At 33.6% G+C, this 17,699-nt stretch overlaps 1 long non-coding RNA gene and 1 pseudogene across 1 annotated transcript in view; both read left to right on the top strand.

Moving 5' to 3' along the window:
• Positions 1-17,699, top strand: part of LOC141572251 (uncharacterized) — a 389,629-nt gene that overhangs the window by 152,569 nt on the left and 219,361 nt on the right. The gene's annotated exons all lie outside the window — the stretch shown is intronic.
• Positions 15,750-15,835, top strand: LOC148754760 (small nucleolar RNA U3; annotated as a pseudogene).

The raw sequence follows: 17,699 nt of genomic DNA, 5'->3' as shown, positions 1-17,699 counted from the left end.
GGTTTTGGGAATTCACAGATATTATGAATTTGGGTTGCAAACCTATTTGAGTCCTGGCTCTCAGAGGTAAGTCTTTTCCACCATTGCTCTCCTCAATGACAAAGCATACATACTATATATCTTAATTTCTTACTTATAAGTAAAAATGACATAAACAGGTTGAAGATAAACAAAATGATTCATGGTAACTATTCAACTCAACTGATATTGAGATCAGTCATTAAGATTTATAGAATTTATGGAATGTGTTGCCTAATCCAGCAAGTCAGATGCATTGAGGTAAAATATTTTTTCCTGTATTTTAGTTTGGATGGACTCCAGGAAAATTGAGGTAAAATTATAAGATGAATAGAAATCACAGAACACTTTAATTGTCAAATTAGGAATTATGGATGATATTGAGTTCGTTATGGAAAATCATTAAAGTTTGTGTAGTTTTGTTTTTAGTATGGGGGTAAAAAAGAGATTTTCCTAGGATTATTCTACCAACAATGGATAGAAATGTTTTAATTACTTATGGAAATCTGGAGATAAAGAGATCAGCAGAGTTCTATTATGGTAAGTCAGGTGAGAAAGTCAAAGTTTGAACTAAGGTGCTGCTTCTGAGAATGAATAGGAAGGGCCAATAAGAAAATGATTGTAGGATTTGAATGAAAAGGACTTAGCATAGTATAGTATCAAGAGAGAAAGGTCAGAGATAAATAACGTCTATCACCAGTAATAAACCGTTGATGTAGTCATGAAGTGTCACTCATAGCATCAAAACCTTTATATTATCAACTTATCAAGGTTAACAGCAACTAGACAAGACTAAGTTATAACAAATTAACAGTTGTTTTAAAGCCATTGATTATTTCTAAATGTCTGGGAGCAGAAAATAATCAAGACAGGATCTATTTTCTGTTTTCCTGTGTGTGTGTGTGTGTGTGTGTGTGTGTGTGTGTATTCATAGTATTTCAGCATGAAGATAAATAAACTAAGGATTTTAATTTGATGTTTATTACTTTTTTCCTTAACCAGTAATTTGTAAACACTAAGGGTATATAAACGTTATGAAATATAGATTAGGGTCTTGTATGTTGAAAAGTCTACTCAAAATAAATAAATTTCCTCTATTGCATTTGTAAAATTTTGAATTACTATTATGATTGCTTCTACTTCCTCTCTACTTCCAAAGATAAGATTTGGACATATTTAAGATTAAACCTTCCTACCAGCTAAAAACGGAAGAAAAGATAATCTTTGAAAAAAAAATCCCAAAACAGAATTTCTCCCTACTTAGTAAAACAGCTGCTGCTTCTGACTATTTCAGTGTATGGTTGAATAAAAATTAAATATATGATGCCCTGATGACAATTTTTCAATTACATAAAATGAATAAACCATGATGACAAAATGAATTACCAACACTTCCCACACCCGTACATGAACAAAATCAATTATTTATATTATTTTATTGTCTTCCATCTTTAAGACAGAGCCCACAAATGAGCAATATAAGAGGCTGATCATTTTTATATACCAACTCTTAATTACATGACAATCACAACCTAGTCATAAATGACAATGCAAACTTATCCTAACATGACTGCAAGTAACTGATGGACTGTGTACATATTGTGCCTTTGTTTTTCTCTTCTGTATTTACCTACCATATGGATTGTGACAAACCAGGAAAAGTGAAGTGATTATTTTTACTAACATTAAAGATAGGAATACTTAATGAATGTGAGTCTCATATATTTAATATTTGCATGTTGTGTGCAATCATTAGGTTTATTTTGGTTTTATAACTATAAGTACTCTTCTTTTTTCTGCAACTTGCTCTCTAACTGGCTTACTCTGTTTATTCTTAAAATAGATTATTCTGTTTTACTTCAGTAAACTCAGGCTAGCTGTTGTGTGCTCTAACATTTTAATAAAATTATTACTGTCCAATTTGTAACTTCAATCTCAGAATTTTCTGTTCTAATGGATATTTGCTTCATTTCGTTGCTGTGTCATATCTTATCAGTGCTTCTGCTTTCTTGATGGCTTATCTAGGGAAAGGAAAATTTGTGAAGCTAGTTATTGTTTGGGTTCTAATCCCCACCCCTTGCTCTTGACCACCGTTGATATAAACATCTTATTCACACCTGATACTGGGTCATTGGAGTAGGAAACTTGTCCACTGTCCTTTTTCCATTTGATACCCATAAGAATTGTTGGGTGATTTTGGCATATCTGGCATATGTGGGCAGCAACTGGTTTCACTTCACCAGTCCATAAGGATCCACAGGAGACAGACTTATTTCCCAGCATCCCATGTTAAAGCCCCTCCCCACCCCATGCCTCATTACCTTTCTAGGTGCAGTACTCAGACTTGGCTAAGTAAACATCAAGGCAAACCAAAGATTCATTCCTTAATTAAATACATGCTCCCTCTTGCAGAGCCCCAAGATCCAGCTGGGTGCTCCTGTGCATACCTATTGCAGAGCTGGGGAGGAATGACTCCACAATTTTCCTTCTAGGCAAAATATACCATATGGCCTTTTCATAGTTAACAAAGGGCAATTTTTCAGGTATCAAACTTAAAAAAAAAATAAAAAAAATCCCTGGATGAGCAGTGAGGACAAGTTGTACAACTTTTATTCAAAATTACCCAAATGGTCAGGGGAAATACACTGAGTATCTTTCATCCTATTGTATGGGAGAGTGAGAAGCCGGGTAGACAATACACGGGGGATGCCAAAAAAATGTATACAAGTGGACACTTTAGTCAACGTTACTCAATCAGTAGTTTGCTGTAATCAGAAGTGTCTGGAGGCTGATGGTAACCACTTTTGTCGCCTCTTGTAATTGCAGAAGTCAAAAGTGACTTGTACTAATCTTTTGTTATTGGTATATATTGAGTATTACAATTTTAATAGTTTTTTCCTTTCTTAAAATGTTTATATATATATATATATATATATATATAAATAAACATATATATATAAATATATATACATATATATATTTTTTGTCACCTGCTGTAACTTAAATCATCAAGAAAGCTACCCTGTGTTATTGAGCATTCTCTGACACTTTTTTCACTTCAAATAGGTTGAAAACAGTTCAATTTTTCAAACTGATCAAATGCTATCATTGTTAATGCTCTTCTTTTTCGAAATATGCAACAGTTTGAATGGTATAGAGTGTGTAGGAAGAAAAACATTTGGGTGGTTTTATTTGACATGTAGTGCCACACTTATGGAAGCAGTGTCCATCCAGTTATTTTCTGTAAGCATGTAATCTACAATTACATTAAAATTGTTTCTACTCCCTTAATATATCATTATTACATTTTTGTGGTATAAATCATTATTATGATTTTCACAAATCTGCACTTTACATTAGTGAAAATATATAGCTGTCAGTTGCCCAGTTACCTTACTAAAGAGATTTCAAAGTTCACTCTGTATACCTGACAAGTTATTTTTGAAATTCAGATTATTAGTTCATATTTGAATTTATATTACCCCTCAATCTGAACTTTGACATAAGTAGTTCTAATTTGGAGATATGTAGTTTGTTAATTCCCATTTTTTTTCATTATTGATATCCCAAATAGATATTGCTTCCTACAAATTGCTGACCTTACGATTGGTAAGAAATGTTTTCAGTTTTATATCTCACATATGAATGGCATTGTATGGTTCTGACTTATTTCTTTTAGCATATGATTTCAACATCCACCCATGTTGTCGCAAGTGGCAGTATATCATCTTTTCTTATGACTGAGTAATAAAACTGAAAGCAACAAATGAACAAGACAAACAAATAAATCTCATAGATATAGAGTAGTTTAGTAGTTACCAGAGGATAAGTGGGGAGGGATGTGGTAGAAGAGGGAAAAGGGTGTCAATTATATGATGATAGAAGGAGAACTGACTCTGGGTGGTGAGCACACAATGCAATATATAGATGATGTATTATAGAAATGTACACTTGAAAGCTATATAATTTTGCTAACTTACCGTGTTTCCCCGAAAATAAGACCAGGTCTTATACTAAGGTTTGCTCCAAGAGATGCATTAGGGCTTATGTTCAGGGGATATCATCCTGAAAAATGATGCTAGGGCTTATTTTCCGGTTGGGTCTTATTTTCAGGGAAACAGTATGTCATAGCATTAAATTTAGTAAAAATTAAAACAAAACAAAACAAAAAAACCCAACCATGTTGGACTTTAAAACAAAACAAAACAGAAGAAATGCAAAACACTCCTTGTCACCTTGGGAACTTTAAAAAAAAATTGCTCGATAATTTTCTGTGAGCGATTTAAAATACCCATGGTTCACATTGCTAAGTACATGACCTTTGTGTCACTTTTGAGCTTCTGTGATCATTTTGTCAAATTTGTCATATGCATATATACCATGGTAGAGATATAGATGTAATTTATGATGTTAACCAAATCGGTGATCAAAGGTATTTTTTTCAATAATGTAATAATTGTAGAAAAAAGCAGCTGTTTAACCCTGACATTCTAGATAATTCATTATTTGAGTGAATTTAAAATAAGATTTGTCAGTAAAAAATATATATTGTCAATCTATATAAATCAAATGGGTAGGAGTGGAATTAGCTATTTATGTACCTCCCTGAAAGGCATTTTCTCATCTCTGCCATAGTCCTGAAGCCCCTGATTTTAATATTTTTATAATTTCAGTCCTAGCATCGACCATCTTCCACATACCACTCCTAATACTAGCTATATCATGTAACAAAATGAGAAATATGGAGTGTGCTGGTGTTTGGTAGTCATAGAAACTCCTAGTTCAGGTCTTTCCAAAACTGTTTGTAAATCAGTCATATGTACAGTGTCTGAAAAATCATCCAAAATTGGAAAATAGGGCAAAAAGTGGGTTGACATATACTTTTAATGTTACACTAAGGCAAAGACCACTGAACATTATTTAGGGGAATGTACTTAGATTGGTTCACCATTTACTATTGATTAAATGCTCAGACATATTGAAATTACAGATTAGCTTGCAATTTTTTGTCCAGAAGAGATATAAATATTTTCTGTCTTTATAACACATAGATAGCCCAACGATTGTGTTAGCCTTTGTGAATATTAACCGTTTTTGTAGACTACCCTATTATCCTCTAAATACCCTAGCTTCTCAGCTGTTCTTTTTATCAGTTATAGTGTCATTTCACTGAAACTCTCATTAATGAATGAGTTAAATAAAATTTTAACATGCTTCTTTTTCTATTTTTGTCTGAGAGTCATTAGGTTAAGCTCTTTGAAAGTTACAGTTTCAGAATAGCTTTTGAAATAATGTGGATATCTGTACCACATTACTGGCTCCCACATTTGGATCCAGTACTGGAGTGTCCATAGGATAACAATATATGAGTCCAGGATAACATGAAGGAAAACTCAACAAAATTATGACGTCTATGAAGGTTTTGCTCTGTGTCCTTTTACTAGTACCTAGTTAATGCCTCAGCCTTGTTAAATGGATGCCTAGCTTCATCCATTATTCCTTTCCTAATCTTCAAGACCCATCCTTATATTGCTTCCTCTGAGTCTTTTAGTCTCAGCAATCTGCAACTCAGAAAGAATTTGTTTCCTTTCTCTGGTAGTCTGCTGGTATTTTCACACTTCTATTTATAATGTAAATTCAGTTCCTGTGTCACTCTCATTAACCTATTGTTTATTTGGGCAGAAATCCTATCATAGTCATTTCTGTTGATCTGGCTCCTAACTTACTGGCAAATAGAGAATATAAACACAATGGAAGATGCTGACTCCTCCTAACTCAACAGTGAATGAATAATGAAATAATACATTAACAGTGGAAAGGACCAAGTCATATTAGCATTGAGGAAAATAAGTCGACCTGATACAAAGACAATAGAGGGTTGTGTTGGAAGAGGATAAGATGGAAAAAATAAGACAATAATGGCCAAATCAGGAATGACCTTGCATACGGGATTATTAAACTCTTTCAATTGAAATAATTTATTTCAGTATCTTTATGTTAGGTTACATATGCATTGCCTCTGTGAATGTATAAAAAACCTTTATATAAATTGTTTAATTGTCTAAAACTTCACCCAAGTCAACATACACTGTATACAGTTTGCTATAAAACATTGTTTACAGATCTTAAAACATGTGCAATTAAACAACAAATATATACCTTAGTACCTGGAAAGATTTAATAAGAAAATAATTTTTAGTTATGCTATAGTTTAGAGTGTATGAAGAATTACATTTCCCAATTTAACTTCTAATATGAAATAAAACATCCTTTTTTTTTTTTTTATTCCTCTCTTGAGGGAATATTTCAGATTCACTGAAGAACTACAAGATAAAAGACAAACTTTTTTGTAGAACTTTTTCAAAGAAAAATTTATTTTTGAAATATGAGGTGTTTTTTTTTAAGTTCATATGAATTGCATCCTCTTTCTGTGTCAGAGTCCCGACCTGCTCCTGTGCTGTGCCTTACTTTTTTTCCCCCCCAGCTTTTTCTGCTTTTCTTTTATCTCTCTCCTTGTTAAATTGTATTTTCTGTGCAGAATTAGACCTGAAGGTTTTAACTTTTTTCAGTTTTTCTTAAATCAAGTGTGGTCGCAATCAGGTAACTGTTTGGAAGAGGTAAGAAATAGAAAGAAAGGAGTAAAGGGAAGGCCATGCTGAGAAGAAAGACCAAGGCAGGAAGAGAGAGAGCGTGCAATTCTGCTAGCAATTAACACAGGGTGTCCTTTTTGCTTCAGGATCTAGATAAATATTTGGTTGAGTAAAGGTAATGACTCATAAGCTACCTCTGAAATCCTTTTTATCTATTCTTTTTGCATGAAAATGTCTGAGTTAATGGGATAACTACATTTGGAGATGTTATCTCTGCTTTAGAAGTAATATTGACCTAGCCCAAAAACTTTCAGAATTTGGAAAATTCTACAGTGAGTTCCAGGTAGATAAATCTTCAAAAGTTCTTTTCTCTAAACTGTTACAATGGACAAATAACTAAATATTAGTGCTCTAAATTAAATGTGCATCTTCATTTTCCTAGTTTTTCTTCTCTTACTTTTATTCAGTGATCCTAAACTGATTTAATCCAATATTTTTTGCTTGTTTGTTTCTTTGTTTAATGAAAGAGGAAAGGCACACACCTTTGCTTTGTTTGCAAAATTCAGCTGCCCACCCACCAATCTTTCATTTTCTTAAGTTTCTGATTGGTAGATTAGATTACAGCAATTGCTCCGACCCTCCCCTTCAGAGATTGGCAATTATTAATTAAAGACAAGGAATTCGATCCTGGTTTCACCTTGATAATCAGATGCTTTCTGGGAGGTCTACTGGAATTCTTTTTCAGTGGGTTGATTATGATAATATTGAGACAGGACATTTTAAAATGCTATACTTAGAAATGGGTCAGGAGGAGGAAAGCAATACATTTCTATATTGAGGGAAACAAAAGAACTTTAATCAAGAGTTGTTTTACTTGCTCCTCCCGGAATAAAAACTTGGGAACTTTACCAGCAATTAAATCTATCTGATACATATTTTTTAACTTTGTATATCCGTTGCAAACTTAATTCTGAAAACCTCTGTGAAAACTACTATTGTAGAAAAACAATTCAACTAAGTTATGTAAACTGTGATACTAGAGAATAAGCACAAAAATAGAAGAGTGAGGATGGTTAGAAAGTTGGTATGTTATCTAGAACTTTCCTTTTCTGATCTCTGCCTAAGAAGATATTTGTTATCAATTGTTAAATTGAACTGCTTAGGTAGCATTTGCTTTTCAATGATCCCTGTTAGTTTTGTTTCTCATTGTTATGGATATAGTAGATCATTAGTTAGGCTTATTAAAACATGTGGTCCTCCAGATGAGTGCTGCACTTCCAGGATATGTGATAGTTTGTGCAAGTCCTGAGACAAACTTCATCTCATCCAATGTGGGCTGGTGTGTGAGAATGACTGTTTGGTGAGCCATCCCAGCTCCAGCGCTAGCATCTGCAGCTCAGCACTGCTTCATTTTACTCCACCCGTTCTGCATACAGTCACATGTGTAGTGATGAAATCTTGTGGTTTAACGGGACAATGGTCCCCCAAAGAACAGCAGTCATTTTTTGTGTGTTTAAAACTGAAAAAATCTTAAGGAAAAGTAAAAAAGGATAGTTTTAATTTAGATAAGAGAAGTTTTGGAAAAATAAATAGTAGAATAATGCATTAGCTCTTGCTCTGATATGGAAATGACAAATATTTCATAAATTTTATGTTTAAACAAAAGAGAGCGGGAGAGAGGTAAAAGGGATGGGAAAAAGCAAAACAAAACAAAACAAAACTACCATTTACTTCCACACAAATTTTTTTCAGTCTGGTGAAAAAGAACTCTATTGAAATTTGAAACGAAGCAAGAATGGTTGCATGAGATTTGTAAATAATTTTAGTTCTGTATTTATTGAATATTTAATATCTAAAAGGATCACTTGATATATTTAGTTAAGCTTCACGTCATAGAGTAAGTAATGTAAATTTTTAAATAGTCTTCATGTATTTGGGGCTTTATTCAGGAATATAGCCTTCACGTGTTCCAAGTATGTACTGTATGTATGTATGTATGTATGTATGTATGTATGTATGTATTTTAAAAGATTATCAGTTAAGCACAGTTATTTGTCCTAAATTTTGACACCTATGTGGCTGATATTTCTCTGTTCTCTCAGTTTCTTTAGGGTGTCTGATTTTCATTTGTTTCCTTGATTATAGCTTTCTCTATCTTTATTGTTTGAGTCCCTGAACTTGCTAATAGTAATAGTAATAATCATCATCATCATAATAATAATGTATTTTCTGATTGAGATACACCCATTGAACATTCTATATGACTTTAGCAATTTTTAAAGTAAATTTGCATTTTTATCACATTGGCAAACAACGGTATATTGTTCAATAGTGTATTGAGCAGAGGCTCGTTTTTGGCCAGTTTATGAAGCCATGGCCTCCTTCTAATAGATGTTTAGGTCCCCCAGATATATGTTGTTCTGGAAAATGATCACGTATTTCATATCATTTCTGTAATTTGATTAACAGAATTGGTTGGCAATTTTATGTGACTTTGCCTTTATTCTAATGGGATAAGTCCCCCCACTGAGTAGAAGTTGTGAATTTGTAAAAACATGTATTAAAAAGTGAATGCCATATGGTTTCAAGTGGGTGCTAGACTTATTAGGGGGACCACATTGTAAGTTATAGAAATGTCTAACCACTATGCTGTACACCTGAAACTAATATCATATTGAATGTCAACTGTAATGGAAAAAAAAAGAAGATATTGCCCATTATACCATGAACTGCTGTGAGAGTAGCAAGTAAGAAGAGCTGGTTTAGATTTGAGCCACATTCTCAAAGATATGCATGGTGGCCAGTGTGAAAGTTCCTTTGGCCATCACGCCATTCACCAAGAAACTTGGGTGAGCTGCTTTAAGCATCACCACAAAGTCATTGATGCCCCAAAGTAGTTCATCTTTGGACCCTCAATATCGGAGGTGGATTGTGCTCACATTCCCTCCAGGATTTTTGCGTGAGAATGTTGTTTCTGTTCCAAAGACCCTTCGGTATTTTTTTCTGCCCCAAGCAATCTTCAGATGAATAAATAAGACAAGGTTTTCCTAACAGGTTTGCAACAAGATATTTATTTATATTTATGAACAAAAAGGAAAACTCTTGACCTAAATATACTTTTCCAAATGAAAATATGAAACTTTAGGACCCCTAAAGATAAAGTGTATATATCAGCACACCATAAGCACACTATGGTACAAATAATTGTATTTCTAACCCATAAAGACTGGGTGTGTGCATGTGTGCGTGTACTCATTTTTATATACCACAAATAATACTGCTGTAATTACTAAGTTCCCACAATAAAATTATGTACTTTTAAATAACCAACAAAATTACAAAACCTTCTTTGCTGTCCATAGGCCAGCAGAATCTTTAACAGTGCTTATTTAGCCATTGATTTTTCATAAGAGTCTAGGCTAAATTGAATCAGTTAGTCTGTAATGTACAAAACTCAAGAACACGTCAAGTATAAAAAGGAGAGAACTGATAAAACAAGAATGGCAAATGTTGACACTTAAAAATATTTGAAAAAAAGTTAGGAATTCATATGCTTCTTTTCATATTTTTAAAATTTCATTATAAGAAATATACCAACTTCCTCATCAACAAATTATGTGTAATTTTAAGTGATGATTCTTTTTTCTTGGATGACATCACTACGTCATGGAGAAAATGTACTCTTTCTTGTTTTCAATACATGTTAGTTATTTTTACACGTTCACTGTTACTTAACTGCTAGGGAACATTTTCTGCTTTCTTTCTAAATATCCTGTTTGTTCATTTATTTAAACAAATTTAAATTTTTGTTTGTAATTAAAGTGTAATAGCTTTCCATGTTTCAAAAGTAAAAACAAAATAAATTTTGACAAATCTAATCCCACCCTGTCTTATTTATCATTTTCCCTCTCCGACTATGGAAAATCACTTTCTTTTCCTTCATGTCATTGCATTATTTCTTTACACAGACACTAATATACATTTTTTATTTCATTTTTATTCCTACATATGAAAGTAGCATACTATATATTGTCTACTATGGTCTCATTTATTCACTTGGCAATATATCCTGGAGCTCTGCTCACACAATTTCATAGAGAATTTTTTCACTTTTTTTATAGTTGTGTAGTTTTCCATTGTTCGGATTCACCATAATTTATTTAAACAACCTCCTGTTTATGGTCCCTTTTCCTTCACACTGAGAAGAAAAAAATTGAAATTCTTACCATGTTTTGTAAGCTCTACATGATCTCTCACTTCCCTGTTTTTCTGATTTTATGCCACTTTTCTCCATACCCACAAAACTCCAAACACATCAGCATTCTTTTCATTTCTGGGGAATTTTAAACCAGTGTTTTCCAATCCTGAGTCCATCAAATTGCTAAGATTAGTTTTAATGTACTAATATATTTATTTTTCTATTTTTTCCTTTAGCATTTTTGTAAATTTATTTTTCAATTAGAGTTGACATTCAATATTATTTTATATTAATTTCAAGTGTGCAGTATAATGGTTAGACATTTATATAATTTATGAAGTAATCCCTGATTAGTCTGATACTCACTCACCTGGCATATACACTCACCTATACATAGTTATTACAATATGTCTGTTATTATTATATTACCTATGCTGTTACTATTACCTATTACATCCCCATGACTATTTTATAACTACCAAGTTGTACTACTTAATCCCTTCACCTTTTACACCCAGCCTCCAACCACCTCTCCCTTCTGGTAACCATCAGTTTGTTCTCTGTTTCTGTTTTGTTTGTTCCTTTATTTCATTCTTTAGATTCCCTATGTAAGTGACATCTTATGGTATTCATCTTCCTCTGACTTATTTCACTTAGCATAATACCCTGTAGGTTCATGCATGTCTCAGATGGTAAGATTTTGTTTCATTTTGTTTTATGGCTGAGTAATATTGTATATATGTACCATATCTTCTTTATCCAATTGTCTATTGATGGGAACTTAGGTTGCTTCCATATCTTGGCTACTGTAAATAGTGCTGCAGTGAACATAGGGATGCATATATCATTTCAAATTATGTTTTGGATTTCTTTCGATAAATACCCAGAAGTGGAATTGCTGTGTCATAAGGTAGCCCTATTTTTAAGTTTTTGAGGAACCACCAAGTTGTTTTCCATGATGGCTGCACCAATTTTCAATCCCACTAAGAGTGCATGAATACCTTATTTTTCACCTTTAGATATATTAATGGATAAATGTCTTATAATGTTGAATTTAATTTGCTGTTTTTTTAATTAAAGATTTGTATTAGTTTTCTATTGTTGCCTATTTTATTGTTCTATTTATGCATATATATATATATATATATATATATATATATATATGCATAAAACTAGTGGCTTAAAACAACATACAATTATTATCTTACACTTCTATAGATCATAACTCTAACATAGATCTCACAGGGTTGAAATCGATGTGTCAGCAGGGCTGTGCTACTTTCTGGAAATTCTAAGGGAGTATCAATGTCCTTGCTTCTTTTATCTTCTAGAAACCGCTTATATTCCTTTGCTCATTGTACCTTCCTTTACCTTCAAACCGAGCAATGTTTCATTTCTCTGACCATAACTGGGAAAGGTCTCCACTATTAGGGACCCATGGTATTCGATTGGGACAACCTGGACAATCTATGATAATCTCCCCCATTTTAAGGTCCTTAATGACATCTGCAAAATTCCTTTAGCCATGTAAGATAATATATTCACAGGTTCTGGGGATTAGAATGTGGATATCCTTGGTGGGAGCCATTATTCTGCTTACCACAGGAGTATTGAATTTATATTTATATACAAGTTTAATTTAATTTATATTCATAAACAAGTTTAGTTTGTACTTTTATTTTCTGTGCTGAATAGACTTTTTTATGAAGGCTAATTGATAACATGAATGTGGTAGCTTCAATAGTCTTTATGATTAAATTTACTTGATAGATCTCATATGTAACATAGTGTATGCCCAATGATTTTTGCTATATTTGGATAATTATACATTTTTCAAAGCATCACATGGTCATTTATTTAAAAATGTATTTATTGATTGCCTAGCCACCATTGTACTTAAATACAATATAGGAAAATATTTACCCTCATATAGCACTAAGATCAACAAGAAAATGTGAGTTTAGTTATGGAGTTATATCTTCTAAAGAGGAAAAAATAATAAAGGAGGAATTATAGAGGATTTCAATTTTAAGCAGAATGACCATGGAAGGATTCTTAAAATTAACATTTGAGTAAAGCCCTACTGTGTGTAAGGAAATAAGCACATGGATGTATTGAGAAGGACCAGAGGGGCTCAAATATAGTAGAATGGGATGGAGTCAAAGAAACAATAGGGAACATTATTTATTTAGAAATCTGTAGGTCATAGGAATGACCTTTTATTTTACTGTGAGAGAGACGAGTTAACATTGAAAATTTTTGAGCAGAAAAGTGAAACAGTTTGACTTTAGTTTAACAAGATGATATTGACTGTTACATCACATTTAAGGTAGACAAGAGTGGGAGCAGAGAATCTATTGAAAACTTTAAGTTCAAAGAATTAATAGCTTAGGCTAGGGGAGCTAGCAATAGAGTAAGGTATGGTTGAATTTTAGGTATACGTTGCAGGTCAACTGGTGGATTAGATGTAAGGTATAGGAGAAGAAGACAAGAATGACTACAATATCTTTGGTCTTAGGAAATAGAGTTAGAATTAAGTGAGATGGAGAAGTCCGTAGGATGAGTAGGTTTAAGGAAAATGTTAGAAACTTAGTTTTGGATGTGTTAGATTTGAGATGCCAGTAAACATCCACATATAGAGATATTGAATGGACAGTTGGATATAAATGTTTATGGGAGAGATCTAAAATTTAAGATGTGAATTTGGGAGTCACCAACATCGGTGATAATAGTGACTTGGGATAACCCAAGGAATGATTGTAGAATGAAAAGAGAAGAGGTCCAAGGGCTGAGTCCTGAGGACCTTAAATATTTGGACATCAAGGAGAAGAGACACCAGCAAAAACACAGATAGTGCCCAGAAAGAAAAGTAGGTTTCCTGAAAGTCAAAAGAACATGTTTTAAGGAGGAAAAAGTGACCAGCTGCATTAAATGCGGCTAAATCATATAAGATAAGGACTGAGGAGAAAGATGGCAGCACCAAGGAAGCTACAAGAGAATAAGAGAGTGAAGGGGATTCCTCAGAGAATTTAAGGAACTCCTAATGAATGCCTAGTTAGGCCTTTTTTCATGGCATAGGCACCAAGACCTTGCTTTCTGAAAACAAAGGTGAGATGGGGCAGGGTTGACCAGTTTTGAGGAGACGAGTCTATGCGTGTATTTTTTTCCTCAGGCATTGGTGCAGCACCTCATCTTCAGATACTTGCAAAATAGATCTCAGGTTCAGGTATGGCTCCATAAGCAAGTCACTATGTGGATAGTAGGCTAGATCATAGGTTTTATAAGTGCATGAACTTCATATTAGATGATGCAGAACTGAGTCATTCTAAACAAAGTCAAGAAAATAGCTTGGTTGAGATCATACTAAAAGAAATAATGCTATTCTGTTCCAAAGTGTCTCCAACTAGTAATGACTAATGAAGTGAGAAATTGGTGAGAAGTCAATACAGTTGAGAATGTAGTTATTAAACATTTATTGATATTACTTTGATTACCCTTATTTTATTAACAGATGACAACAAATGCTGTGGGACTGTTTTTAATTTTTTTAAAAAAGATAAAGTCTGAAAATTCAGCTCTTAATTGAGCAATCTGGGGCATTTTGGTGAGCTTACTAACAAAAGTGTTATTGGAAAAGTAAGTATAAACCTTGATTTGAAGCAGTTTCAAGTAATAATGGGTAAGGAAAAATTTGATAGTGTAGAGACAGAGGGGAAATTGCTAAAGCAATGAGTAGGAGATAGATGACCCTGTCTTGGGCACAGATAGAAAGGTCAACCTTGTGAGTAGCCTGGGTAGTGTTACGGGACAGAAGGCAGAAACTATGAGCACAGTTGAAAGTAAGTGAGTAGAAGTGGTTGTACAAGTTCATGAAACTCCCCTGTCATTAGCTTCTATTTTCTTAGTGAAATTATTGCCAGATTGAATTCCTTACATTTTTTTTATAAAGGTATGATTATTTGTATATTTAGAAAGCCTTTCACACTAACAAAATTTCCAAATTTGTTACCATAAAATTTTCTTAATACTTTTTACTCTCTTTTGTTTTTATTACCATATCTCATACATATGTGTGTGTGTATATATATATGTGTATATATATGCATATATATATACACATATATATGTGTGTATATATACATATATATGTGTGTGTATATATATATGTGTGTATATATATATATATATATATATATATATATATATAAAAATTTTGTCTCACTTTTTATATTTATTAGCCTATTTGGAAGTTGCCCATTAGAAACATTTTCCAATGTTTCTAATTAATTCAGTCAAACATGATTTTAAATAAAATATTTTAGTTTATCCAGGTTATCAATGAGTTTCATACATATCTGTAAAGTAAGATATTGATAGACATAGCTACATTTTTGTCCCTTTCACTCACGGTTCCTGAAAGGTAGCTAATCTCCAGCTTGAGGTAAAAGTTGAAACCAGAATTTAAATAGTGTGCTAGATACCCCTAACATTTCTAGATTTTCCTCTCTAAAGCAGGTCTTGTTTCAAAAATTCACCATTCACCACCCTCACTCTTGGGAATTTTCATTCTTTAGGATTTCTATTATAAGAAACAACCCTATTTATTAATACACCAAAACACAACCTTATCATAAGAATCGTCCTCTGTGAATAGTCACAGAAACTCCTTTACTCTCATCTTTCTCCTTGTTACTTTGTTCTCATCCACTTATCTACCTAGCACACACTTCCACAGTACAGTTGATAATAGAGATAGGAGCCCTTCTAGTCAGTCAATGTCTTGGAACCCATCTCTCAGAAGTCCTGGCAGTGAATTAGGAAACCAGCCTGTAATTAGCATGCATTGCCAACACCTGTGTGCCTCTGCCCTTCACTGTGGAGTTCAATACACCATACAGTAGGAATGATCAGTTCTGGGCTTCACATCACAAATAAAGAGGGCAAAGACTATACTTTCAGGGATCATTTCTATAGTTCGTTACAAATAAAGGGGGCCTGAATCATATCCCACTATAAGCTCTTTCTTGGCTTAATGAATACTGTTTCATTACCTATATTAGCAAAGGCATTACCAAAGCTCTCACTTGGAACAACCGTCTGCACAACCAGCCAGAAGCCCCACGGTAAATCAGTATGATCAAACTTGCACACATCTACATGCACATACACGAACACACGTATCTTTCTACTGTGATTTTGTTGACATTCAATTCTACGATTTAACTACCCCCAGAATGGAGGGGATTTAGCTGAGAGTAATGGACCTGTAGGTATAGAGTCCTAGTATAAAAAAACATGTTCAAAATAAAACCAATAATAATAAATAATTAACTATGAATATCTTATTCTTGTCAAGGTTTGAAAATAGTGTTTGAATATGATGTAGATTGTTCCCTTCAATTGTAATTACTTTTTCTGTTGACTGTCTGGGCTCCTTCTTCACAATGGAGCTTTGAAAAGGAAAGGCACTTGCGTGCCAGTGTATTTGCTCAGCTATGCTGTAATTGTCTTAAATGTGAGCTGATGGAAGAAAAACAAACAATAAGACTTTGTCTTTAACCAAGACACTGAAAATGAGACCAGCCAAAGCAGAAATGACAGTGAGAGTAAAAACATAACCCTTTTCAAATTGAATGAGTAGGCCATTTGTGTCTGAAATGAGATATTCTATCATAAATGTACTGATGCTGACTCTGGAGGCTCCAGGTTAAGGTCTAAAAGAAAATTTAGAGAGAATTTCAAATTATTACAACTTTAATTCCTTGTATAATGTTGGTGATTTTAATGTTTACTATTCTCTATTCATATGACGTAGACTTCTTCTCTTTTTCACCTACTCTCCTAAGCATAAGACAAATCATTGGGGTCAAATTAAAATACAATATGGCTAGAGAAATGCTGGTCTGCCAAGGGAGAAAATGGAAACTGTACCAAATTTGCTAAAAGTCCTGACACACATGTATGAATGAAGCTGTATCATGAAGGGGCTCTTGTCTCTGAAAAGACCCAAAGGACACCTCATATACCAATTCGATAAGGTAACCAGCATTGTTGAGATACTCATGAGCAAGTGTCCTCTATTGGCCAGAATTGACTATAGGAGATGTTGTCATAAAACTGGTCTTCCCAAGAGCAATTGGGATGGTAGAAATTAGAATTGATAGAGACCATATTGTGGTTCTTAATCGTCAGAAGCAAGGTGGTTGTACTTACTGTAATGGGTGACAGAGTAGCACTGGGTGGAGGGTATGCTGATGTGCAGAAAGCTGTAGATATAGATATAATTAGTAGAAAATGATGTTCTTAAGAGCAAAATTAAATGGGCAGCCAATAAAGATATTAGATGATCAAAATTCTGAGGACAGCCACTCTGAAAGAAATTCACAAAAACTTTTCAGTATTTCAACTTGATACAGTTCTGTGACCCAGAAACTGTCGTCTGAAGAAAAGGCAGAGTTCCACTGAGGAGAGACTCTACAATGCCACAACAGGATATATAGTAATAATTCCTCTAAGCCTTACGCAGAAGGACCTATGACCAGTTACACAGGTAACAGTACAATAGAAGTCAAGAACCAATGTACACACAGGCTAAGTAACATTAGTACCTGGACTTGAGGCATCAATATAAAACCCTCGTGGCCCTGTTTGAGTGGCAGATTGAATGAGGTACAGGTAATAATCAAAGTCCTGTCCAGGCTGATGACAATTCACTATAATAAATTCAACCATGTTGTGGCCCCAATTGTAGCTGCTATGCCAAATGTGGTTCCTTTATGAGAGCAGATTAACTCAGCCTCAGGCATGCAGCCATGATCAGGTAAACACATTTTTTTCATCCCTTTCAAGAGAATTGATCAAAAGCAGTCCACATTTATGTGGGACAAACAAGA

This window comes from Rhinolophus sinicus, chromosome 17 (assembly GCF_057876585.1).
Source record: "Rhinolophus sinicus isolate RSI-liver-muscle chromosome 17, RSI-T2T, whole genome shotgun sequence".
Lineage (NCBI taxonomy): Eukaryota > Metazoa > Chordata > Mammalia > Chiroptera > Rhinolophidae > Rhinolophus > Rhinolophus sinicus.
The sequence above is the reverse complement of the archived record's forward strand: the minus strand, read 5'-3'. Positions and strand labels throughout refer to the sequence as shown.